General features: G+C 33.7%; 2 long non-coding RNA genes across 2 annotated transcripts in view; one reads left to right on the forward strand and one right to left on the reverse strand.

Annotated features, from left to right (window-relative positions):
• Positions 1–4,530, reverse strand: part of LOC112130497 (uncharacterized) — a 57,908-nt gene extending 53,378 nt beyond the window's left edge. Inside the window, exon 1 of the long non-coding RNA XR_002912749.1 lies at positions 4,198–4,530. This is a non-coding gene — a long non-coding RNA (uncharacterized LOC112130497). The remainder of the gene's footprint in view (positions 1–4,197) is intronic.
• LOC103890320 (uncharacterized) lies at positions 1,733–27,892 on the forward strand. Its single transcript, XR_654656.3, has 3 exons — positions 1,733–1,915; positions 12,094–12,268; positions 27,483–27,892. It is a non-coding gene; the product is annotated as an uncharacterized LOC103890320 (long non-coding RNA).
• The last annotated feature ends 41 nt before the right edge of the window (positions 27,893–27,933 follow it).

A 27,933-nucleotide genomic window follows, 5' to 3' on the forward strand; every position in this document is an offset into this window, starting at 1 on the left:
TCTCACTGTAATTCAAATGGTATGAACTGAATTAACACTGTTTTTTAAACTTTGTGAGAAGAAACAAAATTATTAGATAATGTTAACAACAATTATAACAAATTCAGTTTGTTCATCATTTGATCTTCTTTTCAATACAGCTTTTCATGTTTTATTTGAGGAGAAAAGAAGAATGCCAAAACCCATGTGGGTTCCCTCTTCAGTCTAACATGTACTTTTCTAAAATAACAAATGTAACTGAGAAGCTTGCCTGGGTGGTATAAAAGAGTCAGTTAATTGGTAGTCAGCCTTTCTTTTTATAGTTGACTATAAGTCTAAATGTTGATTTAGGAGAAAGATACGTTTTTACTAAAGAAAGCCCTATATGCTATATTAAAAGTGTGATGACTTTGCTTTTTTAAAGAATCCATAAGCCCCACCCATCTCCTCTGAAAAGTTCAGACTGCCAAGTGGCTTTCTAGTGTACAAAACTTTTGCTTTCCTGCTATATCTCTTTTCTAAGTCAACATTCGCACATTGACCCAAACAGATTGGTCTAGCTTGTACATCAGTGACAGCAACCTGTCATTTTCTGTCTTAGAATATTGTAACTTCATTCATTCTTACAAATTTTCTTCCCTTAACTCCAGAAGTTTTTCTAAAAGCCCATATTTTTAGATTTTTCAATTTAAAAGCCAAGTTTTAAAATGAAGATTTAGAGACTGTATTTCCAATAATGTTGCAAAACAGAAGGCCCTTATAGCAGCATAAATTTTAAAAGGTGAGATAATTAAATTTTCTGGAGGATAAAAACTCCATATTTATAAAAATATCAATTCTCACATATTAGTTATATTTTAAAACATTTAAAAAGTAATATTTGTCTTTCATTAAATAACATTTATCATCAGCCCACTAGTCATTTAGTTTTTAAAAATACGTTGATTTTCAATACTCTATAGAGTAATAGAAGTAACAGAGCATTTGAATCACATGCTTTCATAAAAACAGACAATGTAAGATGAAATCTATAATAGTAAAATTAAGGTGATTATGAAGTAAGTACTTTTGAAACTTTATACTGTTATGTATTGATTGTTTTACATTTGCAATAAAATACGGACACATTTTATGGAGAAAAATTACTAACAATTATGTTGAGAAAATTACATTTAAATTCAAATATAACCCTTAATGTTTCTTTTATCATTCAAAACTATTTTTTCTCATAAGTGTTATTTTATGTTTTAAATTATTCATAAATAACATAAAACATTAGCCTCAGAAATATAATGTATTGTATTGAAGATGAGACTCTTTCTCTTTCTCTCCATATATATATATACATATATGTGTACATATGTATACACACACATATATACAACATTTAAATAGCTAACAATTTTTGACTTCTGTGTATCAATCAACAAGTTAAATATTGAATACATAGTATCTCATTATTATTCAAAAATCCTCATGAAATAGGTATGACAATTTTATTTCTACCGATAAGGAAATAGGCTTAGAGAGTTTGAGTAATTGCCTAAGGTCACATAGCAAATGAGAGAAAAAGCCAAAATTTAAGAGTTAGCAGGTAAGCTACAGCGAGCCCTCTGTATCTTACTGTTCCACTCATCCCTTCAAAACATCTACTAAAGGCCAGGCACTAGGTTTATGCCACTTACTTTTGGTTGGGTGTGGCTGACATCAAACCAAAATAAATATATATACACCTACATACACAAAGGATGACAGCTCAGATGAAAATTAAGCAGGAGTGACATTATGGGCAATGCTTGGAAGATGGCAGCTACTTTTGGGTTGGTGACCTACAAAGACTTCTCTGAGATGGTGACATTTAAGCTAAGATTTGCGTGTCAAGAAGGAAATAAGCATAGGAAGATAAAGGGGGAGCAGCTGTGACCATAATGCAGAGGTAAATCTTCAGATATTCAAGGACATTCAAGGGCCAGAATGTTACCAGTATAGCTATCACACCCTGAGCTAAGGAAGAATGATAGGCATTGACATTAGAGAGGCTGAGGCAGGGACCAATCAAGTAGGGTGTTGAACAGCCAAGTAATTTGATTTATCCTAAGTGTTATGGAGAGATATTGGAGTGTTTTAAGTAGCAGAATGGCATAATCTGGGTTTCATTTTAAATGGACTACTCTAGCTGTTCTGCAGGAAAGTGGATATAGGTGGGGAAAGGAGATGAAATCTATATTCATAAGAATTACATGTGGATACTTATATGTGCAGATTCACAGAAAATTATAGGCATATTGAATTTAAGACATTTAAATTTTCAAGAATGTACTCATTATAATGATAATCTTGAAATTATCACCTTGCAGAGAAGCACAAAATCAGAGTATATGCTTTAAAAATCTCCCATTCAATGAAAAGCTATTGAAAGTAAATTTGTAGATTTTTTAAAGTATTTTAGCAAACAGCATTATGAAAAGTATATTTACAATAATGCAGAATTTAATGTGTTCCTTTAAATAACGTATGTTATGACTTTTTTGACAATAGCACTTCACATGCTTTATGACTCATGCTTTAAAGTAATATTCCAAAATGACAACACAAATTGTAGTGAGTGAATATGTTTTTGATGTAGACTGATTCAATAGCAGTTTCTGAATGCTAAATGGAATGTTTTATACTTAAAGGAAGCATATTAAAGAGTAAAGCATTAATTTGTTGTGAAGATTTTATTCCTTCTTTTATTTTTGATATTTTTGAAATAGACTACCATTTTTAAATGTCTTATCACAAAAGATCATTTTAATCTTACTCTTAGCAATTTAGAGGTGTTTATCAAACACATTTGGTGTGATACTGGTTCTACCAGGGTTATATAGTACAGATCTAAAAATGTTATTTTTAAAAACCATAGTTCTATAAATAAATAATATTTGAATAAATGAAAATTTAGAAAAGTGTCCTGAGTCTCCATTACATCTAAGCAGTTTTCACAACAATCTTATATCTTTGATACACTGGCATTTACTGCTACTAGGAAATGAGCTAAATAGTATAGAATAAGGATATAATAATCATGACTTCTCAATAAAGACAGAAAACTAGTACATGAAGACACATTCCTAGAAGAAAACATGTATAAATCTGCTTATATTTTAATGGTATTACCATATGTAATATTAAACATTATTCCAATTCTCTTTACTATTCAGCAATTCTTATGAAAGTACAGCTACCTTTCACATACAACATGGATGCTCCACAAAGCATAAACTCAGCCCTAGACTATCTTCCTGTTAATAGAAGATTGCTTTCATTTCACTTACTATTTTTATAGACTTTTTTGAAGAACTAAAAAAGGTTAAATTTTTATTTTATGCCCTTATGTATGTTAATCAAAGTCATTCTCCCAATGCAGACAACAGTTATGAGTGTAGCAGATAGAATGTTCATTATCAATAGAAGACAAATACTGTAGACCATGGAGAAATAAAGTTAAACTGCTTTCCTTTTATTTTAATAGCAAGGCCCTTGTAAAACCTTTAGAAAACTATTATTTTTTACATAAAAATTAATTTCTAATTTTTTCTAATACTATGTATTTATATCATTCCTTTAGAAAAACTTCTTATATTTCACAATACGAAGGAGTTTGAGCAGGTTTTGAAAAAATAAATAATTAGAAGTATGAGTCTATTTATCTGCAGTATTTACTAGTGTGATCAATTGCCCACTAAGCTTGTCATTGTATAAAGCAGAAAGTTAGCATATATTTTAATCTTCCCAGCACCGAAATATTTAGGCTCAAATATTTTGTAAAATTTTATTTAGTTAAAGTATTTATTGAGCTATTAACATATTCAAAGCAACGTGTTGGATCCCTTGTTTTTAAAGATGAATCAAATAAAATTCCACATTTTAGAAGGTTATGGTCTAAAAGAGAAGATAAGCACCCATAATAAAAATGTAAAAGAAGTATGTTCTTAGAAGCAGATCCCGTAAGGTGATGTTGGAGTTGAGAGATGGGATAGATTGCTTCCCAAGACATGAGGATACTTCTTGGAGTAATTGGCATTGAGTTATAATATATGGTAGAGTTAAAATATATGATCATATAGAGAAAGACTTTTCAGACATAATGCAAAAGCAAAAGGTGAGTAGTAGTTTTCTATTGCAGAATAAGAAATTATCACTAATTTGCAGTTTAATATAACACACATTTATTACCTTAAAATTTCTGTGGATCTGGAATCTGGGAAGGGCTTAGCTGAGTCCTCTGTTTAGGGTGAACAAGATTACAAAAAGGATTTGCCTGGAAGTGCAGTCTCATCTGAAACTCAACTGGAGAAAGATTCATTTTTGTTGGCAAAATTTAGTTCCTTGCAATTAAAGGACAGAGAATTTCAGTGTCTTGTTGATGTTCAACTGGAGACCATCCTCAGCTCCTAGAGGCCACCCTAAGTTCCTTGTCACAATGGTCACCCAACATACAGCCTACAACATGGCAGTATAGTTCTTTAAATCCAGCCAGGAAAAAATAAACTTTAACAAGATGATCACACCATCTTCCCTACGTGATAATCATAAATATGTAATCACATTCCCCCTGTCTTGTTTGCTGTATCCTATTGGTTAGAAGCAAGTCACAGGTCATGGTCATACTCGGGGAAAGTACTATTCAAGGCCATAAATGTCAGGAGATGGGGATGATGGAGGGCCACCACAGAGCCTATCCACCACAGGGTGGAAGGTGAAAGTTTTGGTTTAGCTGAAGTGTGTGACACATGTACATGGGACAGTCAGGTTGGAAAAGAAGTTTGGGTTCAGGTTGTGGAAAGAATTGAATGCCCTACACTGGAGTTGAACATTATATTTTATATACAAGAGGAAACCATTGTTACATTTTTGAATAGTAGGAGAAACTTAATGGAACTAGGCTTCAGAAAGTTTAATCTTGAAATGAGTTATAAAATGAATAAGGAAAAAATAATTGGTTTAGGAATAAAAGTTAATATATTAACTTGTTGAAAGAATGAAATAATGAATACTGTAGAAAATATGACTATAGAATTGGAATTTAAAATGAAGCTTGTTTCTTAAACTGATTTACAAAAAGGAAGGGTGATCAGCAACTCACCCGTTCCTTACCAGGTCAAAATTACAGGCTTCCCTTTATACATGCATGTAATGTAAAATGTTCTTTGGGAATGTCTCTATAAGAAGGAGAGGTGCGTCTGTGAGACACCCAGGTGTGGAAAATGAGACTTCGTGATACTCATCAAGGGGAAGAAAGGTGAACCTTGTAAACATAAGATGCCATCTTTAAAAGACCATATATTTAAAAAGAGTAACAGTAGTAAATCTAGGAAAATACTGGATATTGGATGTGCATTATTTTGTGTAATTAAAAAAATTTCACTCTATTGGAAGCACCATCAAATTAAAGAAAAGCTGATTTTTCATGAGCATCATATAAGGGAAGTGGAAATCAGGAAAAAGAAATAGGATAGATGGAAATAAATAGAACTTGACAATAAAGAAACATCAGAGAGAGATAATAGTAATAACTGACACTTTTAATCTAGGCAGTTAGGAGGTTAGTAATAAGCAGAAGGATATGTTGGAAAAAGAGTAGGTTTTAGGACCACAAGAAAAATATTGGCTTATATATACTAAATTTAAATGGTTTTCAGAACTGTTGCTGAAGATGTACAATGCACACTAGAACCCACAGGCAGTCAGGAGGAGACAGGTGGATTCTTGGAAGCCACTAGGTAAAGGTGACAATTGAGAGTATAAGATTGAGCAAAATTACCAAGGAAGTGAGTGTGGTTAGAGAAAAAACAAAGACTATGAGCAAATCTTTATAAAGGATCTATATCTCAAAGATGGGATGAGGAAGCAGAATTGGAAGAACTTGAGAGAGAATAAAAACAAAGAGTGATCCTAAAGGTAGTTAAAAACAACAAAGAGAGTAGAGTAGTAGCTCAAAGGAGAGAATCATCTAACTAAGAGATGCAAAGTTGAATCTTTTGAGTGGTCAAGCAAATATTGCAGCAAGCCAAATCTAAAGTAATAAGAAGGCACGGGACAAAGGCAAAGTGAAATGCATGTGACTCACATAAAGTAACTGACTTCAAAAGAAAGACATTTTTTAAAAACAATATCCTTATAGAAAATACATTGCTATCTTGATTTGGTCCACAGGGTGCCAGTTTGTGATCTCTAGTCTATAGTATTGTATAATCCAGAGAAGAGAAGTAGAATGAAACTGAAGAAAACCATTGTTTCACAAGTAAGAGTTTCTTAATCATCTCTTCGTGAGAGGTGTTTTATTAAATGGTGGAAGCAGAAACTGAAGCGTAAGATTTAAGGAGAAAGTGGGTGATCAGGAAACAAAAACCTTGTCTGATTTTATAGTAATATAAAACTTGAAAAAACTCTGTCATGTAGTCGTGAAAACAGCCATGAGAAGGTTATGGCTGGTCACAGACAACAGGGGAATGACGAGGCCAAATACTGTGTCCCCACTGGAGACAACAAAGAGCTTCATGAGGCGAATGCAACAGTCAGAGCTGGGAGTGGGAATCAGCAGCAGTAGCCAAGGAGCAGAAGTCCAGCCAAACCTATTGGATGGTATCTTGCTGGTGTGTAGGCTACTTCAAAATCGCTATCCATTCCACCTCAGCAGCTTCCCCACAGATTTCAAATGCCACCCAGATTTTCAGTGAATAATTTACCTTGGGAAGGTGATGGGAAGTTATTAAAGGGGCAGTGGCTTGATCAGCTCCTTGGGTGCTGGAGGTTTGATTTTTTATTCTTAGAAGACATGAGTCCTGCACAGTTGTGGAATGGATGGAGACAGCCATGGTAAGGAGTTGTATTCCAGAAACAAGAGGGCAGCTTGGTGGAATCAGGCCCTGGAGCAGGACCATGGGGACTGGGTCCCAGGCACAGGTGGAGTTGTGGGCTTTTGAGATAGAAAATGACACTTCTTTCTCTAAGTCTGTAGAAGAAGGAAAGTGAATACCTGGAGTTAGAGATACATTTGAAGTGGAGTAGAGATATATCAAATAAGCTCCCACTGGAAAGTTCTGGCCTCTTTAGCATCAGCCTAATGACGGGAAACACTGGGAAGAGCCATGACACAGGTGATCTGGGCATGCCTGTGTTAGGTGTTCAGTTTTATCCTGATGAAAAAGGTGTGGTCTTCATGCTGCTAAAGAACAGTGGCTCATGTTTCACAGTCTGCCCAACTAACTTCACGCTCTTTGCTTGGGTTCAGTCACTCAACAAATGTTTACAGAGGTTCAATAATATGCTATACTGCAAAGTTGTTTAAAAAACTTTATTGTTTATTTTTCTGATTAGAAAAGGAATATTTTTTCTTTGTAAAAACCTATGCAGAAGAAAAATGAATAGAATATCATTTAATCAGTATTTCTTTAACATGTACCATGGGTTGAACCTCATATTAGCAGTTAGACACGCAATAGAAAACAAAACTGACATGACATTGCTGTATAAAACTTATAACCTAGTGGAAGAAACTAAATTCTGCCCAGACTCTCCCATCACACCCTCTCCAGGTAAACACTATTTGGTTTTGTGTATATTCTGCCACATATTTTTTATATTTAATATACTTCAAATAGTTTTCATCACATTCTATGAGTTATTTTCCTTTTTGCTGTGTAGAGATTAGGGTAGCTTCATGCTACATTCAGATACTAATTTTGAAGTTTTAGACAAGATGACCCAAAAAGGATGGCAAAGAAGGAGCTTAGAGCTGAAAGGGATTTCAAACGTGATCCCTCTCTTTACAACCTCTCTTTGAAATCGTCTTATTCGAAGCTGTATAATCAAGTAGGTGCATTTACATGAAGTAAAACACATTAATTAATTTATTTAATACATTTTGAGTGTCTACTTTGAGCAAGATAATATTCTAAATATGGTTTACTCACTAAAGCAAATTTCCAAGAAAACCTAATTTTTCGGAAACAAACAAAACCTGTGGAGAAGAGCTAATAATAAGTAGTTTTGCAAAATTCGTATGCTCCAGTTTAAAAAAAGAAAATTAGAATTCAAAAAGGGAAAAGGAAGACAGAAAATTTCAAGCTAATCTGGAGTATGGAGAGGCAGATTTCTTGATTTTTCTGGCTGCAGTCATATACCAACATTTTAGTTTTATTCTTCTCTTGTATTGGAATAGTGGCTGTTTTAAAGATACATGAGCATTTATACTCTCTGTCAGCTATCTATGTAGGGAAAAAAGAATTTACACACCAGAGCACATGGGAAAATGCATGCATGATGATAGAGTTTTACAAATTTATTTATTTTGGGTTGTTATGGCCCTTCTATCCTTTATTCTCATTCAAACTCCCATTTTTTGAAAAACATCCCATCTACAGGGAACTGCACAGAAAATGTGAAATTGGTAATTCTGCTTACTCTGCTACAGAAGAATGTAAGAAATAGCTACAGTGTATGTCACTATAATTTACGACAGGGCAGTGACAATAACTTGAAGACACAGAATAGAACCCAACTACCCACCATTAAATAGTGGATGAGCTTGGAGTATATCATTTTGTTGATATTTCTATCTCCAACACTCAACAAATTATTGCCCCTGCAATTCCCTACATTTTTCACTTCCTAGAAATGTCATGTATAATCCAACGTAAAATGGAGACCATTTGTGCCCTTTTCACTCAGTTTGTTACTGTAAGAAAGATGTTTTAAGGTAAGAGCTAAAATATTCAATCCAATTCAATACAACGTTTATTGAATACCCAATATTATGGCTGCACTACAAGAAGGTACAGTAAATGCTATAAGCGAGGTCTTAAATACAAAAAAAAAAAAAAAAAAAAGGAAAATGACTACCTCTTTATGGGGAAGAGCTGGTTGGTATTGAACAATTTCTTTCCATAGGGCTCACAAGTGTCTTGGCTCTCTAGCATCCTTAGGAAGGAAACCTAAGAGTAATAAACTAAAACTAAAATAACAAAGGAAAGTATGATTTAGGAAATTTTACCCATAAGGTCCGACCTGCTGTAAGACAGTAAATATATCTAAATGTTTTGTTTTGTTTGCTGCCAGTAAAGAGGCTCATTAGAGTTGGAGATGTTATCCCAAAGTGTTTTCAGAGAGGATCTCGGTGGCATTTCAGTTTAATCTTCCCAATTCTTTAGGGGACCACTCTGAATTTATCTTACAAGGGGGCAGTAAGCATAGAGAAAAGGTTACTTCTCTGGGCCTTTCTCTAACCAGATTTTCGGTTATTCTCAGAAAAAAGGAAAAATGTATCTGCCTTCAGAAGTCTGTCTACAAAATATTCTCTCCTGTTTGTGTTTAAAGAGTCATCTCTCAGGAACAGCAGCTCTCTATGTTACAGCAATTCCTTTATTTATTCATTTAGTTACAACCAGCGCTTACTAACTGTGCATGAGGCCTGCAGGAGAAGCCATCAAAGTATACAGGGAAATAGTATAGAGAATATTAGGAGGATGAACACAAAAACTGGGAATGCTCAGCCTAGACTTCAGCCACCAAAGAAGGAAAAGCATGCTGAGACTCGAAATACAAAGAATCATGTGAAGTGTGTGTGTGTGTGTGTGTGTTTGTGTGTGTGTGTGTGTGTTTTCCCAGAAAGTTTCAAGCAAGTTGACAGAATGTTCATTTTAAGAGACAAGCGAGATTCCTTTAGAAAACGTCTAGGAGCTTACAACCTTGTGTTATGTCACAATTTGAACATTATGTGTGGCAGGTTTTACATAAGCTTTCTGTACATGTGTCTAAAGAGTGAGTGCACAAGTTGAGAAAAAAAACTTTGCTACATAAACACAGGCTAACTTGCTTGATGTGGACAGAATGAGGGGAAACTTGGATCCCTGAACATCGTTGCCTTTAGATTTCATCCAGCCTACTGAGATACTGCATAGTAGGAGTTAAGAGATGGCTCTGGTTCTGACCCTGGCTTTTCCTGTGCAACTTCCTGTGTTACTATCTGTGTGACACTTAGAAAGTTAGTTCACCAATGGAGCCTCAGCCTCATCATCTGTAAATTGGGAATAATAGTAGTACCTATCTTAAAGGGTGGTTGTAGTCAATGAATTAATACATGTAAAAAGCTTAGGACATTGCCTGACGTGTCTCCTTGTAAATGTTCTTTTTCTTTCTTTATCTTTTCTTTCTTTTTTTTTTTTCTCACTCTGTCGCCCAGGCTGGAGTGCAATGAGGCAATCCTGGCTCACTGCAACGTCTGCCTCCCGGGTTCAAGCGATTCTCCTGTCTCACCCTCTTGAGTAGCTGGGACTACAGGGGGGTGCCATCATACCCAGCTAATTTTTGTATTTTTAGTAGAGATGGGGTTTTACCATGTTGGCCAGGCTGGTCTTAGACTCCTGACCTCAGGTGATCCAGCCACCTTGGCCTCCCAAACTGCTGGGATTACAGGCGTGAGCCACCGCGCCCAGCCATAAATGTTAATTTTAATTATCATTCTATATTAAATTTGTTGTACAAGTGTGAAAAATTAACCCACTAACTTTGAGGGATGTATATTCTGATTATCCCTTACAGTGTGGAAAATAAGTTGTCTTTAATGAAAAATAAAATACTTCAACAAGATCCTCCTTAGTTAACACCAAACTAATGGCAACATAATGGACAGAGTTTGCTTTAACTTCCTGAGATAAATTAAATCACTACATTTTAAAATAACTAAAGTGGATCTCTCTCTCTCTCTTTTAAATAATATCATGCCCTAAACCCAAAGGCCTAATTTTGCTTGAGAGCTGTTTTAAAATATGACCTATTTCTTTCAAGTTTCTCATTTTATTATGTATCCTCTTGGAGCTCCCAACTTTCAAATAAAAGTGAATGTATTTCTTTTAAATAAGAGGAGGTCTGTGCAGTGCACACATCTAGATTCTGATAGTGCCAAGAGAATTTTTTTTTCAAAGCAGCAGTTCATGTTCAGCCAGCGCCAAACGGAACTTAAAGCTCAAAGGGTTTGACTAAATTTAGAAACCACGATGTTCAAGTGGTTCTAAATTTGACAAAGCAAACCAGAAGCTAACCAAAATCGTACATAAAATGATCTTTTCTATTATGACAATGGATTGGACAAGATATTATTATCCTAAATTTAGGAAAATCAGACCAATAAATAAAAATGAGCTACTTAAGGCTGAAAATAAAACAAATGTATTCCTATTCCAGAAGAAGGAATTCTAATATCTTCATGAATATTTTGAATGACGTTTCTGATGTTATGAATTTGAAAATACCAAAATTACTAATCAAATTTAAAAGAAGAAAAGAAAACTGTTCCTATCAAGTATGTAGTCTCTATGGCAATGCTTCCAATCTGAGTTTCAATATTCTCAAGAACAGCTCATATTTGACAATACTTCATAAAATACACTTGAGTTGTCTACCTGGTTTTCCATACCAAGCCTATATATTTCATACATAATATTACACAAAGATATGTTAAACAAAGTTGATTTAGTCCTTTTTCTGTGTCTTATAATTTTAATTGTGTGTAACATTTCTAATTCTTAAAGTATTGTGTTTTATTCCTAGTACACACATTTGCTTCATTCTGAGCCTACCGTCTAGTACGCTGATAAAAACCTGCTAAATTGTTTTTCCAGGGCAGAAATTTTAGGTTGAACCAGGAAAGGCAAGATTAACTGCTAACATACTACAGTTATACTTTAACACTATGTGAAACTATTATTTTAAGAAATAGTGAAATAATTAAATGCATAGGATGAAATTTTCCATTTTATTGCAAAATAAAATATAGAATATGGTATTTATTAAGTTTTTGCAATAGTGCTTTAAAAATAATAGTAGTGCAGGATTTTACTAATGTCAAAGCTATAACTGCAAGTTAACTTTGAGTCAAGTTAAAGGTGAAAATTATGTATTTTCTGAGAAAAAGAAAATTGCAATTTTTAGAAACCACTTTATAGTTTAAATCAAACTTTAAGAGAACTACTCCAGTTTCACTGTGTGTTCCCTAGCCCTTCTACTGGCCTTTGGTGTAACTACCTAGCTTACTTAAGGTTCTCTATTGAAGTAAGAGCATTTTCATTTGAGAATTCCTGTGATCTGGTACACATAGAAAAATATCAAGAGAAGTTAAATTTTAAAATAATGGACCTTTTCCAATTAGATTACTTCTGATCAATACAACGTCTGATTTTTATAAGATGTCAACTAAAATTCAAATTCGGATGTCAAAAAGGTTTAAATAACCCTCCCTCCGATCTCTGTAAGTATACATTAGATGTGGGAACAAATAAAGTTTTAGACAAGGAAGATTATTCCATGTAACAGGAAAGCTGAAACCCTAACACTTCTATTGTGTACCTGCCTTACTTCTGAAAATAATTTCTTGCAATGTTCCGTGAACATTAATGCATCAGTAAATTACTTTGGATCATGAATTTGTACTGGAAATGGTACCAAAACTCTGGGTTTTCTGTTGGTTATTTATCTGTAAGTTCATTACACAGTGTTTGAACAAAGCACAAAGAGCCAAATTAAATCACACTGAGTAATTGCAGGTAATTGCAGGTCATTCTTTACTGTCTACAGGTGGATAAAAAACAATTTATTTGGGGATTAAGAAAAGTATGTTGATAGTTTTCTTATCACAAAATATATTTTTATTGTAAGGACTTAGAATATGCAGATAAGCAATATAATGACAATGTATCCAAAGATAACTAACATTAATATAATCTGGGGAGTATAATAATTTTATACATGTTTATAATTTGATTTATATTTATCCAGTGAATCAGTTAGGATCCAATCAAGAGAGGAAAAACACGTGGTAATTTGAACAAAGAAGTTTATGAGAATTTTTTTAACTGTAACAGAGGTTTGAAGTAATGAGGGATTTGCAAGCAGCAGTAAAATAATGTTAAGAAATGTGGGAATACGGATATATGGACTAGCCACTATCCCTAGGGTTGAGCTAGAGATGGGCCAAGGGGCCAAGTGAGCATGCCATGACCACAGGCACTCTGCTATTGCCCAAGGGAGAGAGCAACAGGGAAGCGGCTCGCTTCCATGAACTGCAGGAGCCATGTGCAACAGAAACCACAGGCTCCCAAGAGTGAGGTTGGATGAGTGTCTGAGTAAATGAATGAGTCTCATTTTACTTACCTGATATTTTCTATCAACCTCTAATTGATGATTTTCCTTTCCTCTTATTGTTGTCTTCAAGGTCTTCTTCCCACTCTATACTCTCTCTGGGGATCTCTTTACATCCCACAGCCATTGAATCTTAAAAAAATACAAGAAATAATTGAATGAAATTTCCAAGAACTTAAGAATATAGATCGCTTTTTTTCCCTAATATCTAGAACAGTATCTAGCATATTGACAATATCCAATAATATTTGCTAAATAAATAAAGAAAAATGCACACTGAAGAGTCAAAATAATAAATGAATAAAAACATATTCAAAAGTGTATCATTCTGAAATTGTACAATGCGTATAAATATTTGATGCTAAAAACTTCTACAAAGATAAAGAAGATCACATATGGGAGTTACAACATTTAGACTTCTGAAAGAAAATTAATTCCAACCTAGAATTCTACGCTCCATTTAAAAAATTAATCAGAAGACAAAGATTAAGTAAAGCAACTTTCAGATAGGTTAGATCTAAAAATATGTATTTGTGATACACCCTTCTGTAGGAAGATATACATCACCAAAATAATGGAATAAATAAGCAAGACATAGGATTAATGAAAAATGATTACAACACAGGAGAGGTTGACAAGAATTCCTGGAATAATGTTGAAGGGAAATCCTAAGACATCAGCCATTCTTCAAGTCTAGAAACCCCAAGGCTATTGAGAGCATGAAGACTAAGGAATGAATGTCTCCAGGAAACAAAAAAGGAACCAATGAATTCATGACACGTTACCTGGTGAGACTGACCATAAGCAAACATAAACAAAACAATTTCCATAGGTATTTTATTGTTTGGAATGCAGCAATTTATGGAAAAGAAGAGACGAGTATTAACTCCAGGAAAAACAAAGAGTTATTTGGGTAAGGGTGCAAATCTTAGTAAATGACTTGGTTCAGAAGTGAACAATATAACACAACTTTTAAAAAGTTGAGGGTGAAGACTGAAGTGGTAATTTAAATACAAATTCTGATACAATTTTATTGAGAGGAGGGAGAGAGGAGTGGAGAGAATTTGGTATCATGGTAAAAAAGTGCTAATTTTAATGTTGCATAAAAATGAGTCATTGGTATCAGTGATACGTATTATTTCGTAATATGAAGGCTGAAGAGAGAAAGGAATCTTTTTCTATTTTATTTTGGTAAAAATTTTTATTTCTATTATCTCCCTCCTTTCAATAAAATTATATCAAAATTTGTGTTTAAATTACACTTCAGTGTCCCCTCTCCCTCTTTTGTCCCTGGGGACCAGAGTTTTTATTATTATTTTGAGTTATTTAATTGAATTTTTAAAAACTAACACATATTAGTTTTTGAGATTTTTTTCGATTTTTTTCTTGTTGTTCTTGGGTTATTGACAGCAATGGGGTAGAGGAGGAGAGAGAAGATAAAATGAGCAAATACAAAAAAATGGTAAAGTACACAATTACTGGTTTCTAGGACTCTTTTGTCACTAAACTGAGCTATTGCAATAAGGTTCCTGCTGATTTTTCTATCACCAATCTCTCCCTTTAATTCCATCTTTCACAGAGCTTCCAAAATTATCTCCTAATAACAGATGTGGTCATTCACTTTCTTGTTCAAAAGCCCAAAACAACTACTGATTGATCACGTTAAACTCCCCTGTGTGACATTTAAGGCCCTATCTAGTCTAACTCCAACCTAACTAGAGTTTATTTCATTATAAATCAATGTTATAAATCTACATCCTAGCAATTAAAGATTATTTTCTCATCTCTAAATAAGACAATCCCTTTACACTTCCATCCATTTCTCTTTTTTTAATTTCAATAGGTTTTTGGGGAACAGGTGGTGTGTGGTTAAATGGATAAGTTATTTAGTGGTGATATCTGAGACTTTGGAATACCCGTCACCCAAGCAGGGTACACTCTACCCAATGTGTAGTCTTTTTTGTTCGTTTGTTTGCTTTTTGAGATGGAGTCTTGCTCTGTCGCCCAGCCTAGAGTGCAGTGGCGTGATCTTGGCTCGCTGCAACCTTTGCCTCCCGGGTTCAAGCGATTCTCCTGCCTCAGCCTCCCGAGTAGAGTAGCTGGGATTACAGGTGCCCGCCACCACGCCCGGCTAATTTTTGTATTTTTTAGTAGAGACAGGGTTCCACCATTTTGGCCAGGCTGGTCTCGAACCCCTGACCTCATGATCCACCTGCATCGGCCTCCCAAAGTGCTAAGATTACAGGCGTGAGCCACCCCACCCAGCCTCCAATGTGTAGTCTTTTATCCCTCAGCGCCCTCCCACCCTTTCCCCCAAGTCCCCAAAGTCCATTTCTTAGCCCGGAGTTCCTATCATTTGCTCTTCCCTCTTTGACCTAACTTATTTCCTATTTTTTTCATACACAAAACACTAAAGGCCCAGGAAAACGTCTCCAATCACCTGCATTGACATATCATTTTTCCTCCTGTGTTGCCACTGTGCACTGTGTTTTTATTATAACACTAGCAACATTTTGTTTTGGGTCACGGTATGTACCTTACACCTATCTGGTCCACAAAACAAAATTCCCCTTTTCCTTGAGAGGAGAATCTGTGTCTTACTCAGAGGCATACTTCTGTGAATGTTTATCACAATGCATACAAAGAGTAAGTATGCAAGAATTGCTTGTTGAATTTTAAACACAATATTTTAAAATTGCATAAATATGTATGCCTATTTACTGTTAATATTCATAATGAGTCTATCAAAGATAGTGACCAAAATGTTCTAACTATAAAATGTTTTCATGCTTTGCCATTTATAAGGAGAAATTCAAGACTCAGCAACCAATTGTTTTAAGGCTTCCAATGACTCATAAAATTATTCCAAAAGTTCTAGAAAACTTATGTTTGAAATTATTTATTCAAAAATTTTTAGCAAAGCCCTAACTAGTATTTCCCAAATATGTTGAAATTAAATACAATATGAAAATCCAAGGTCTCGTAGGTGTTATTAATAGTGGCATTTTTATTAGCAAGAGAATCTATTCAATTCTATGGAGAATACAAAACTGAGAAAGTCTTAATAATTGTAAGCTAGAGACCTATAGATTTTAATGCTTGACTTTTTTTACCTTAATGCTCATTCTTTATTTTCTTTTTAGTTCTTTTAAAATTTCTATATAGTTCACGAGAGATAGCAATCTACAAATAAGGATATTTTGCTAGGTACCCCCCCCTTCCACCCATTCTCTTTGTCCTCTAATAATTTATGAGTTGGTCAAATACATCAACTTTCAGATTTGATTGTGAGTACTTTCTTGGAATAGTCCAATTAGCCTTGTTCTGCTAAATATGTCAATAAGAGGAAACCGAGTGTATTTTACAGTATGTTTTTCAAGCATCTCTCCACCGCAGCTGTGTCAAGTATACTCACAGCAGATGTGAACAATGCATGCAGTGCTGTTTCCTAAAGCTGTATCTGCAAATTGAAAATACTTATTATTAGAGACATAACAATTTTTACTCCACTTATTTTAATATATTTTATAAACTTAATGAAACAGCAACAATTGTGACAGGTCAATGTTGAAAGAAGAAATTAAGTGTGCCATGAGTGTTGCCCTTAAAACTTAGAGCTTCCAGATTATGTGTAACTCAACATTTCTTGAATGATTTTTACCACCCTGGTAAGTATGAATAAATTGGGGCAACACTTTCATAAACGCCAGGTCGTGAAACTATTTGAGATTTAAAAATATTTGAATTCCAGAAATTAAAAAGTGAGTGACAAATAATATCAATATAAATTATTTATCAATAGTCATTTTAAATGTCTCTGCAATCATTTTCCTATTTTATAAGCATCTATACTGCATACCATCTGCTGATGCTTATTTTAATTCATAAAAAGACTATGTTTAAATGAAAATGTAAGTGACAGAATCAGAACAAAAGGGAAAGGGCAGGAGAATAAACTGAATAAATTCCAAATATGACTTCTAAAGGCAGACAATATAAAAGCTGTAATCTTAGTTTAAGCCTTACACTCCTTAAACACAGTAATTACAAGACATCTGCTGGGAACACAGCTTTGCTATTGGATAACCTTAATTGCCCTGTAATATTTCCTGACACTCCCCAAAATATGCCCCATTGCTAATAATTCATTCACATTTCAGCACCATTATTAGCTACTAATTCAAACAATCAAGACAAAGACAATAAGTGGATGACCTTGAACAATTACCCACTCAGTGAACAGAATTTATTTTGTGCTTTTCAAAGACGTAACTGCTTTCCTGCGACTGTGAATAGCACTCCAAAATCAGGCAAATGCAGACAAGAGAAAAAAATCATGGCATAAATGTAATGTTCCTTCTGATATTCTTAGAGGACTAGTGTTAAAACTTATCCACATATTATGCTTTCTCTAAGAAAAATAAGAGGAAGTATGAAGTTCAAGCAAGAAACAAATTCTCTTTGTAATAAATAGAGATAATTTAGTCATGAATAGTCAAATATACATTCAGTTATTTCTTTTTTGTTTCAACCTGTGAGAACATTTAAGAATCACATAAATTCAGAGCCAGGAAAAACATTCACTACTCACAGCAAAATGGTGGGAGTTTAATGGACAGCTCCTCAGGGGGCTCCTCTTGCAAAATATTTTAAACACAGTCTGCCAAGTTAACACTCCCTCCCCCTCACCTCCTCCTTGTTTCTCAAGAAATTTGAATTTTTAAAGAAATGTTGTACTCTTGGCCTTTTCTAATATGGAATGCATTAAGAGAAAACCCATAAATAAATGCTTACATATGCTTGTGAGAAATAAAGCAGACACCTCAAATTGATCTATTTGCCAACAAAGGGGAGGAGGAGCAGGCACAACCGAAAACTAAGGCCAACGAAGTAACAAAGATATGGGTGAACCTATGTTATCACTATATTTCTTGGATGTATTGTGGGGCATATTCTGGTTTGGTGTGATCCGGTTATAAATGCAAGAAGAAAGGATGTAGAAAAATGGGTTAAGCAGAGGCATTCTAGTAGGCAAAGAGTTTTTGCATTTTTTTAAGGTCTGAAAAATCCCAGCAAAAATATTGAGTTTTAAAATATACAGTCAAACAAAGAAAAAGCAAGTTTTGAATTCTCTTGACAATATGTGATCCTATAAAACAATTGTCAAAACATTACAGAAATTTGTAATATATATATCTTAAACAGCTTTTGTATATGAAATCCTCTACTTCCTTCTCTGCCTTTTCCTCCTCCTCTTTTTCTTTGTCCTTCTCTTTTAAAATTTTACTCTTATGGATTTCATTATACTTAAAATTCATAATATTATAATTTTTCCCAGTGTTTAGAGAAAAAGTCTTGGAAGACAATTATTTCTAATTGTGTCATATTCCCCCTCCACCCCAGTGAATTTTGCCAAGGCATTTGAAAAGTTCTATCATAATTTTTCACATAGAAAAAAACCCAGAAACATTACTTATGTAAACATTTTTATATACATTCAGTTCAAAATTTTTATTTTAATTATTTCAGCCTATTAAAAATAAAATAGAATTTATCCATACAAACCTTACACGTTCATTTGTTTGTTTTGGAAATTTCTGTGTTCAAGAATTTTTTTATACAACATTAGAGACATTTATGTTAGACCACATATTATATAATACAGAAAAAATTATTTGATTGTATAAAAGCAAAAAGAAACTCTACCAAAATGACAAAAAAAATAGGTTAGAAAGCTGAGGGTGAGAGGTTGAGGAAGAACCTGAAACATTTATTCCTCAACAATTGGTCAGAGGTGTATAAAATACACAATAAAAAATCAACCTTAAGAAAGCCAAAGATGATAACATATCACTGGGAGATTCACCTAAGTCCAGAGGTGGTTCTAGGATCACTAATTATGCAAAGCACAGAGTGGGAAAATAATGATCAATTATCTACATGTTGGGCTATGTACTAGAGGCTTTTCATAAAATAGGTTTCCATTTGAAGGCATTATAATGTAGTTAGAATGACAAAATTAATACCCAATATAACCCAAGTTTCCTTTACAAGCCTGAAAGTAGGTATTAATAGGGTCGCTATCGAATGTGTACACATGTATGTGCATTTACAAAAAGGATTTCAGCTTGCTTCCCTCAAGGTTTCAACTTAATATTTCTAGAAAAGCCAGAGGAGAGTCTTCTGTGTACTTCACACTAATGTATTTTCATTCCTTCCCTTCTTCCTCCACATTTCCCTTTTGGTACTTAAAGTCCTTGGAAGGTGCAATCTTCCTATGATCAACAGCCTCTGTCTCAGTAAGAAAAGCCAATGTCCACACCAACGGCATGATTACCCTCTGCCCAGCCTTGAGATTCCTAAGAGTTTCTGGGCTTCCTATTGCCCTCCCTGTTTTAAAGCAATGAGGAAATTCTTCTGTCCTCCAAGTCATGCTACATATTGCCCCACATAAAACTGAGTGAGCGCTGTGTTTTCACAGACTGCCTCCTGGAACTGGTGTTTTCCTTTAGGATCTAGACATGAGTTCGTTCTGCAGCTCAGAGAATAGACCACAAGCTATTTTCTCCATGTTTCTTTCTCGCCTGGTGGCTCCATGCAAACATTTTCACTTCATGGGAATGTCCTCATGTGAATAGTATTGCATGCTTATCATTTTGAGGTTCTCTACCTGTGGTCTCTCCTTTGATCCACAAAAAAAGTGATGGTGTAGTTGCTCCCATTATCCCCATTTTGCAGAGGGTAAACTATAGTTTATCAAAGTTGAATGACTTGGCCAAAAGCCCCAGGTAGTAAGTAGTTGTGCATGGCCTCAAGTCATGCAGATTCCATATTCTAGCCCTAGAATTGTCTAGATTCCTAAGATGGGCACAATTTGGGGTACATTGGAATGTCTGCTACACATTTGAAATTGTGGGAAGTAATGTAAAAGATTGTGCTGATGAGACGCAGCCACATGAGAAGGTGTCGATGCAAGGAGAAGGCAGCTCCAGAAAAGGCTCGTGAGTCCTGAATTTATTAAATCCTTGCTACTTGTTTTCTTTGGAATTACTAACCACTTTTCAGCATGCCTCAGGTCAAATGAACACCTCCATGCTGCTGAGTAGAATCTTTGAGGCTCCTATTGTAATCCCTTCACTAAAGAAGCAAATTTGGGCATCATTAACCTAATCTAAGAATTAGATTAGTGTAACTTGCTCATGGCCATATAGATGTTAAGTGGCAAAGCTGAGTTTCAAACCCAGGTAGTGGGGCTTTCCCAAAAGAAGTGCCCATGCAGCTAACTTCGTGACATTGCACAACAATTTGTCAAGAAAAAAAGACATAAGCCTAATTTACTGTGTGTCGTACATAATTTTTCAATGTGTTATTTCCCAAAAGAGTAACATCCTAAAATCTCTACAATAAACTTCAGATTATTTCCAAACAAGGGCCATGGTCAGAATAATTGAGTAGAAAAACTTCTTTGATTCTTCTATAAGAAATCATGTTAGGAATATTAAATGCTTAGCATACAAATATTATTTAAACTAAACAAATGCATATCTAAAATTGACCTTTAAATGGATATTAATAGTTTTCTCAAGCACTTCTTTTGGGAAAACCTCGCTGCCCGGGTTTGAAACTCAGCTCTGCCACTTAACAGCTAGATGGACATGAGCAAGTTTCTTTATTATTATTATTATTATTATTATTATTATTATTATACTTTAGGTTTTATGGTACATGTGCGCAATGTGCAGGTAAGTTACATATGTATACATGTGCCATGCTGGTGCACTGCAAGTTTCTTAACACTTCCTCCTCTGTAAAATGGGTTATATAATGTGACCTTCGTCATGTACTTGGTAGGAAACTTAAACAAGTTCACATGTGTAAAGTATTTAGAGCAATATCTAGGCCATGACAAAGTCCCTTTAAGTTGATTATTTTTTAATTAATGTATGAAAAATGACCTGGAGCTGCTCATTTGAATCAGACCACCCGGTGTCCCTGATTTTTCTGGAGTCTAATCCGGCCCTGCCCTCAATAAGTATCTAGAGTGAAACTTCTGGCATAATGTATAGAGAATAAGCAGTAGGAATGAATTTCAGACCACAACCGTAATTTATTTATAGCTTTGGAACTCACTAAATCTCATACCTTACTGACATATTCTTGATATTTGATTTCCATTTAATTTTGGCAAAATGCGCATTTCCCCATACAAAGAAAAAGGTCCAGCATAGATAACTGGCTATCAAATATCCAACTCTTGCTAAATAGCATTTTGATGAGAGAAAAGTAAATTAATCAGACTCACTGTGATTAAATCTCTTTAAAATTACGCGCACGCGCGCACGCGCACACACACACACACACACACACACACACATAGGGAAAAGTGAACAAGGGCTTTGTAGAAATCCATTTCAGCAAAATCCTAAATATCATTCCACAAGCTCATGGAATGTCTTGGACTTGCTTAAAATGGATGCACTGTTGAGCTACACAATTCTTTTCCACTTTAGAGACACTCAAATACATTTATATATAAATTGCTTTTTCTGTAATTTTATTAAAAGAAGAAACCCTAGGTGAGTTTCTTTTTATATTTGTATAACAAAAATATTAATATCCACTTAAAGGTCAATTTAGATATGCATTTGTCTACTTTAAATATTTGTATGCCAAGCATTTAATATTCCCAACGTAATTTCTTATAGAAGAATCAAAGAAGTTTCTCTACTAACTTATTCTGACCATGGGCCTTGTTTAGAAATAATCTGAAGTTTATTGTGTAGATTTTAAGATGTTACTATTTTGAGAAATAACACATTGGAAAATTATATACCACACTCCATGAGGCTTATTTTTTTTCTTAAAAAAATTTTGTGCAATGTTATGAAGTTAGCTTCATGGGTATAAAGATAAGGGGCATCTCTCTTCTAGGATAAATAAAATCTCTGGAAAGATACTCAATTGTCTTTTTTAATTTGTTTTCTTCTTCATCATCTTTATTTTTTTAAATAACTATTTGTTTAAAGTGACATTGTGTAAATTAAATAATTTTTTGCTTACTTGCAACTTTGACATTTCCTTTTCAGAAAACCCCAAAGTTTTCAGCTAAAGTTTAGGTTCTAGTTTTAACTGCATACTTTTGTTTTTCTCATATTTTATTTCAGATACTGAGCCAACTTCAAATTAGATTCATGTTTTCTGTGCTTTTTTGAAAAAAATTCTGCAATTTCTATATGGATTATGTATGTTCAGAAAGATTTAGTGCGACTAAAAAGATGTGCTGTACAATAAGAACCTCGTAATTTACCCTACAAAATTCTCTTTAAATTGTTGCCATTTTTAAAAAGTAAAGTAAAAATAAAATGCATCAAGCCTAGCATGAGGATAAGTGAATTTATTTAAATAACAAGGACTCTAAAGAAAACATGACTTCAAGCAAAATTACCATTTTGGATGACAGATCTCATTACTGCTGCATATTCAACATGTTTGACCAACCTTCAGTAGTGCAAAATGCAAAGAAAGTCTTGTGCAATCACTTTATGAAATATTTATTTAGGAAATGAAAGCCCAGTTCCATTTATTAATTATATTTTTTAAGAAAATCATTTGGAAACATCCAAATGTTATTATTTTATCCAACAAATAGTGTTGTTCTTTGATCTCACATCTTAAACTCTGCCTACATGAAATACAGAATGCTTTGGATACTACAGTCTCACAAGGCTCATGCTCAAAGTATGCTCTGCATGGATCTTAGAGACACCAGATTTCCGTTTCTCACTTTGGAACCTAATGTTGCCAGATATCAAATGAGTAAGCTCAGGCAATACCACACATAGAGGCTTGTCAATACTCCAGAAAACCGTAGAACGATCAAATGGGTCAGTTGGAAAAACAACTAATAGAAGGAAGGCTGTGAAGTCAAAAAGGCAAGATCTAGGTTCCAATTCCAGCCCTACCACTTACTGCCCTTACCCATGTTACAGAGTATTAAGAATTATTGTCATTTTAGGTCTGTGTACTAGAGTGAAACTTTTTTTAAAATCTGAACAAAGAGTCAATCTATAATGTCTACATGTGAGAAGGTAAGGCCAAGTGAGGCCACCTGGGTCTGACGACAGGGCTTAGGAGCACTCTGGTCTGAATGCCATGCAGAAGATTAGAAGTGAATGAACTGATCCTAACCAAATGACAGAGTCCAGAGAATGAGGTAAATGGCAGCTAATGAGAATGTAGTGAAAGCTTGTCTTGAAATAGAAACCCATCAAGTTTTGACAAAGTCTACAAAGAAGACGGATATAAACGTCTCTGCGAAGAAAGCATCTAAAAGACAGCAATAATTAGTTCTAGTTTCTAAAATAATGTAAGAATTCTCACCTAATTAAATTAAATGTTGGCAGGGATAAATCTTATAAGCTATCATTGATGCATACATTTAAAAGTGGATTATAGAACAAATTTTTTTCCTGTGCATTAGGGCAAGTCATGCTCACTTCAGAGTGCCAAAATTTGCAAATAAACATATATATATAATATATACATATATTACATATGTGTACATATATTCATATGTGTACATACACATGTGTAATATATACATATATTATATATGTTACATATGTGCATGTACACATATATACATATATTACATGTGTACGTACACATATGTAATATATACATATATTACATATGTGTACGTGCACATATGTAATATATACATATATTACATATATTACATGTGTACGTACACATATGTAATACATATATATGTACATACATATTATATAAGTAATATATAATATGTAAGATATATGTTTATTTGCAAATATATATAATGTGTGTGCATGTGGTTTTATTTTATTTTTCTAAAGTTACTATTGTTTTAGTGTTGCACATACTTGTGTCTTTGTTTACTGTAATACATGACTATTCAGTAGATACTGTATGCTGGGCACTGGGTTAAATATTAGGAATGCTAAAACGTGTCTGCTCTTGAGAAGCTCTCAAAATGTTTACCAGAGACATCGTAAACATACATAAACTTACACTATCATGTACCAGGTATTCTAATAGATTTGTGTAGAAAGTACTATGGGAACACAAATGGGGAAATAATTCTGATTGGGAAAGAGGGGGGCCCATTTTTAAAGATACACAGAGAAGATCTGTGATTGGGGCGTTGAGGAATAGAGAATATTTTATGCATTCTAGAATTTAAAAAATACTATTAAAAAGACGAGCAATTATTTATTTCAGTTGCTTAATTTTAAACATGAATAAAATGAGAGTTGGAGCTGTTAAGTAAGGTGTTGAAGGGCACCAAAAATAAAAGGCAAAGAGAAATAAAGTACAAAGATTTCCTTGGTTTTCAGGTCACCGGACTTTCTATTTCACACAGGGACTCTATCCCTGTTCAGTGGCCCTGCCTTCACAAATCCTACCCCTAGGTCCAGTTGAGGCCAGTACAAGTACTTAATATAAGTACTTGACTTGTACTTAATATAAGTACAAGTCAGGCCAATTCATATAGATCCATTACTGAATGGGAAAACACTTAAACTCAAGTCTCTATTTAAAGAAGACAATGATTCAAACAACCTAGAAGTAATATTTTTAGTTGTTGGTTCAAGATGTTCCCATTTACTTACTTCACTTGCTAGGAAGTATGATGTTTATCTATATACTATTTACTTTGGCATAAAAGAAGTATAATACGATTTCTTTTTTATTAGAATGCCAGAAATCCTTAAATGACAAGTGTTATTTATTATTTAGAAGATCCCTTGAAACCCATAACCATCTGAAAACTACTTGCTAGGATCTGGCAACTTTGAATTGGGCCTTTGCCATTTTGACAGATGGTCAGAAATATAAGAAGCCAAAATATCATATATGTGCACTGATTGTGAAAGTTTTGGGTGTGATTCTCAGCTTAATCATCCACATGGCTTTCAATGCTGATTTACATGACCATGATTAAAAAGAAGAGCACGGAAAACACACACACACACACACACACACACACACACAATCAGCTCTTCATTTGGTAGCTAGATATAGATGCTCAAGTTCTTCTGCTGCCTTGTAGTTCTCTTGATAGATAGTCCATGTTCATTTTCAAAGCTACAGAAAAGTGCATTTTGAGTATTTGTAGGCTTCTGTATATTTCAAGCATATGCTTTTATTTGGATGTACCTTAATCCCAGAGCAGCCAGACAACAAATTTGGCACTCAAGTATGGAATGTAGCCATATTATGCTCTCAGGTGATATGAGCAGAACATTTCTATGATTTAGATTTAATATTTTTCTTATAAGAAATATATTTTATTGCAAGTTTGAATATTGGTTACATGGTTACTCCAATTTGTACTTAAGGTTTTAATAGAATAACAAATAACTCTTTATGTTATTTTGGTCACTTGGAATAACTAAATTAGTTTGGCCATATGGTGACCAAATGGCAATTATTAACTGCTCATTGATTAGCTATTACAATAATGCAAATATAACCATATTTGGATCAATTAAGTTACAGAAAATCTACCTCTGAATTATACCACCTACCTATATAATCTTTTTTTAAGAAGCCAGTGATTGAACTCAATTAATTATCACTTTCAATATAACTAAGATGAATACAGTTATTCTGTTAACTAAATGCTGATATGGTTATTAGTATCAGTAGAAACCTTTTACTGCATGTTGACTATATATTGCATATTAATATAATTTTAATACACACTAAAATGTATGCAGTATTTATATCATGAAAATTGTCAAATTCTACTAATTCTTTTGATTTCCATTAAGTGTGGTCTTCATTTTTTTTCTTCCAATCATTAAATTTAAAAAGGCTTAACATTTCAACAATTATTCTGACATAGAGCAAAACAAAAATACCTATTTTTGCCTTGAATTTTAGCACACTGATTATGATTCAGTGTTAATGTTAACATTTGAAATATTAAAGGATTAGATGACAAAATATAGTATCTTATTTTCTTATTGTTTATTTTTATTAAATGAGAAATTATATAGTTTTATGGGATATAGTACTGTGGAAACTTATGGGATAATATGTGGCACACATTTAAATAAATGAAAAGAATCAATACTTTCTGTAAAATTACTGTACACCAAATAAGATAATCATACTAACTGATCTTTCGCTTTCAGGAAATGAAATAGGAAAGATGATCGGCATGGCTATGTCCTTGTCTTCATCCAAATGCCAGGAGTACAATAATCACTCGACTCCTCCATTCTTTCCCAGTTTGAAAAATTATATGTAGGGGAAGATCTGGCACATCATGTGAAATATAAACTTTATACTTACTACTCTTTCTTCCCACCCACTTGCCCTTCAAAATGAGACATTACTTGATTGGTTATTTGAGGATGGCGGTAATTCAAATGCAAATAGAGATCCTCTTTTGCACTTGAACTCACCATGAGGCACCTCAGAGCTCTTCATAAATAGGCCACAATGTAAATTCTTTAGAACTAAACAAAGAAAAGCATAGACAATCTGGATTTTCATACATGAATCACATTTTTACAAGTATATAAAAATTAAATCTCCTACTAGTTGGGTGGGATGTAGAATTAGAGAAAGGCAGTTTAATTTTTTCAGCCTTTTCACCTTTGGCTCAGTAATGGCTAAACTGGAAGGAAAATTGGAAGGGAGCAATTCTTAAATTTGTTTTTCTAGTATATTTATTTTCTTAACCTAATCCCTACATATACTGTGTATAATAACACAACACATCGTATCAAAAGAGTTTCAAAGATTAACTGGGTTATTTTGAGAGGAAGTAAGTGCTTTCTCACAAGATATATATATATATATATGAAATGTTTATAACATTAATCTCTATATTAATGTTAATTATATATAATGTTAATTTATAAGTATATATTCTTCGTAGTTTGGTAATTCTGCTTTGGCATATAATAGCATAAAGCATGTAGAAGTATTGATGAAGTTTTAAATCTGATCAAGAAAACGTAGATGATTTTTCCTAATAAATGTTGGGGCAGAGTTAATGATATATCCTTGTGGGAAAGTTAATACATATAAATAAAATCAAAGAAACACAGAAGGTACTATAGTAGTAGATTATTATAATACTGTACATTATGTTATGATAGTTTTCAAGCAGATAAACATCATCTAGTTTCTTTACAGACAAAAGAGAAAGTGAAAACCTTATATTAGATACTGAATGTAACAGAAAAGAGGAAAATTGTTAATATGAAAATCTTCTATTTATTTCCAGATGATCTCTTGTGTGCTAAAATTCATTCTTTATCTTTCAGAGAAAAAGAATAAAGATCAGGATTTTCAAGGGCCATGGCTTATAACAGCCCAATACAGCTATAAAACCTACATACAGAGTTAGGATCTATGTGATGTTACATCAGAGTAAAAGAAGAAAATGTATTCAATATTGTTTTTTAGAAAGTCATTCTATTGTAATTTATGATTCTCACATCCATTAGTATTACAGAAATGTCACTCTCAATAATTTTATGTTTTAATCACAAAAATGTTAAGCTTAGAATAAGATTTTTTTTTCTGACTGGTGGATTGTTTTCTATTTCCCCATGCTAGAGAAAACCTTAGATTGCTAATGTTAATACATAAGATAGGATTGATATTACGATGAATTCCTAAAACAGCTAATCTTTGATTTAAAATGCTTATGGTGTTTCTATAATTTAGTCCTAAGAGGAAAAAAATACACACTCTCTCTCTCTCTCTCTCTCG

Source organism: Pongo abelii, chromosome 1 (assembly GCF_028885655.2).
Source record: "Pongo abelii isolate AG06213 chromosome 1, NHGRI_mPonAbe1-v2.0_pri, whole genome shotgun sequence".
NCBI classification, from domain to species: domain Eukaryota; kingdom Metazoa; phylum Chordata; class Mammalia; order Primates; family Hominidae; genus Pongo; species Pongo abelii.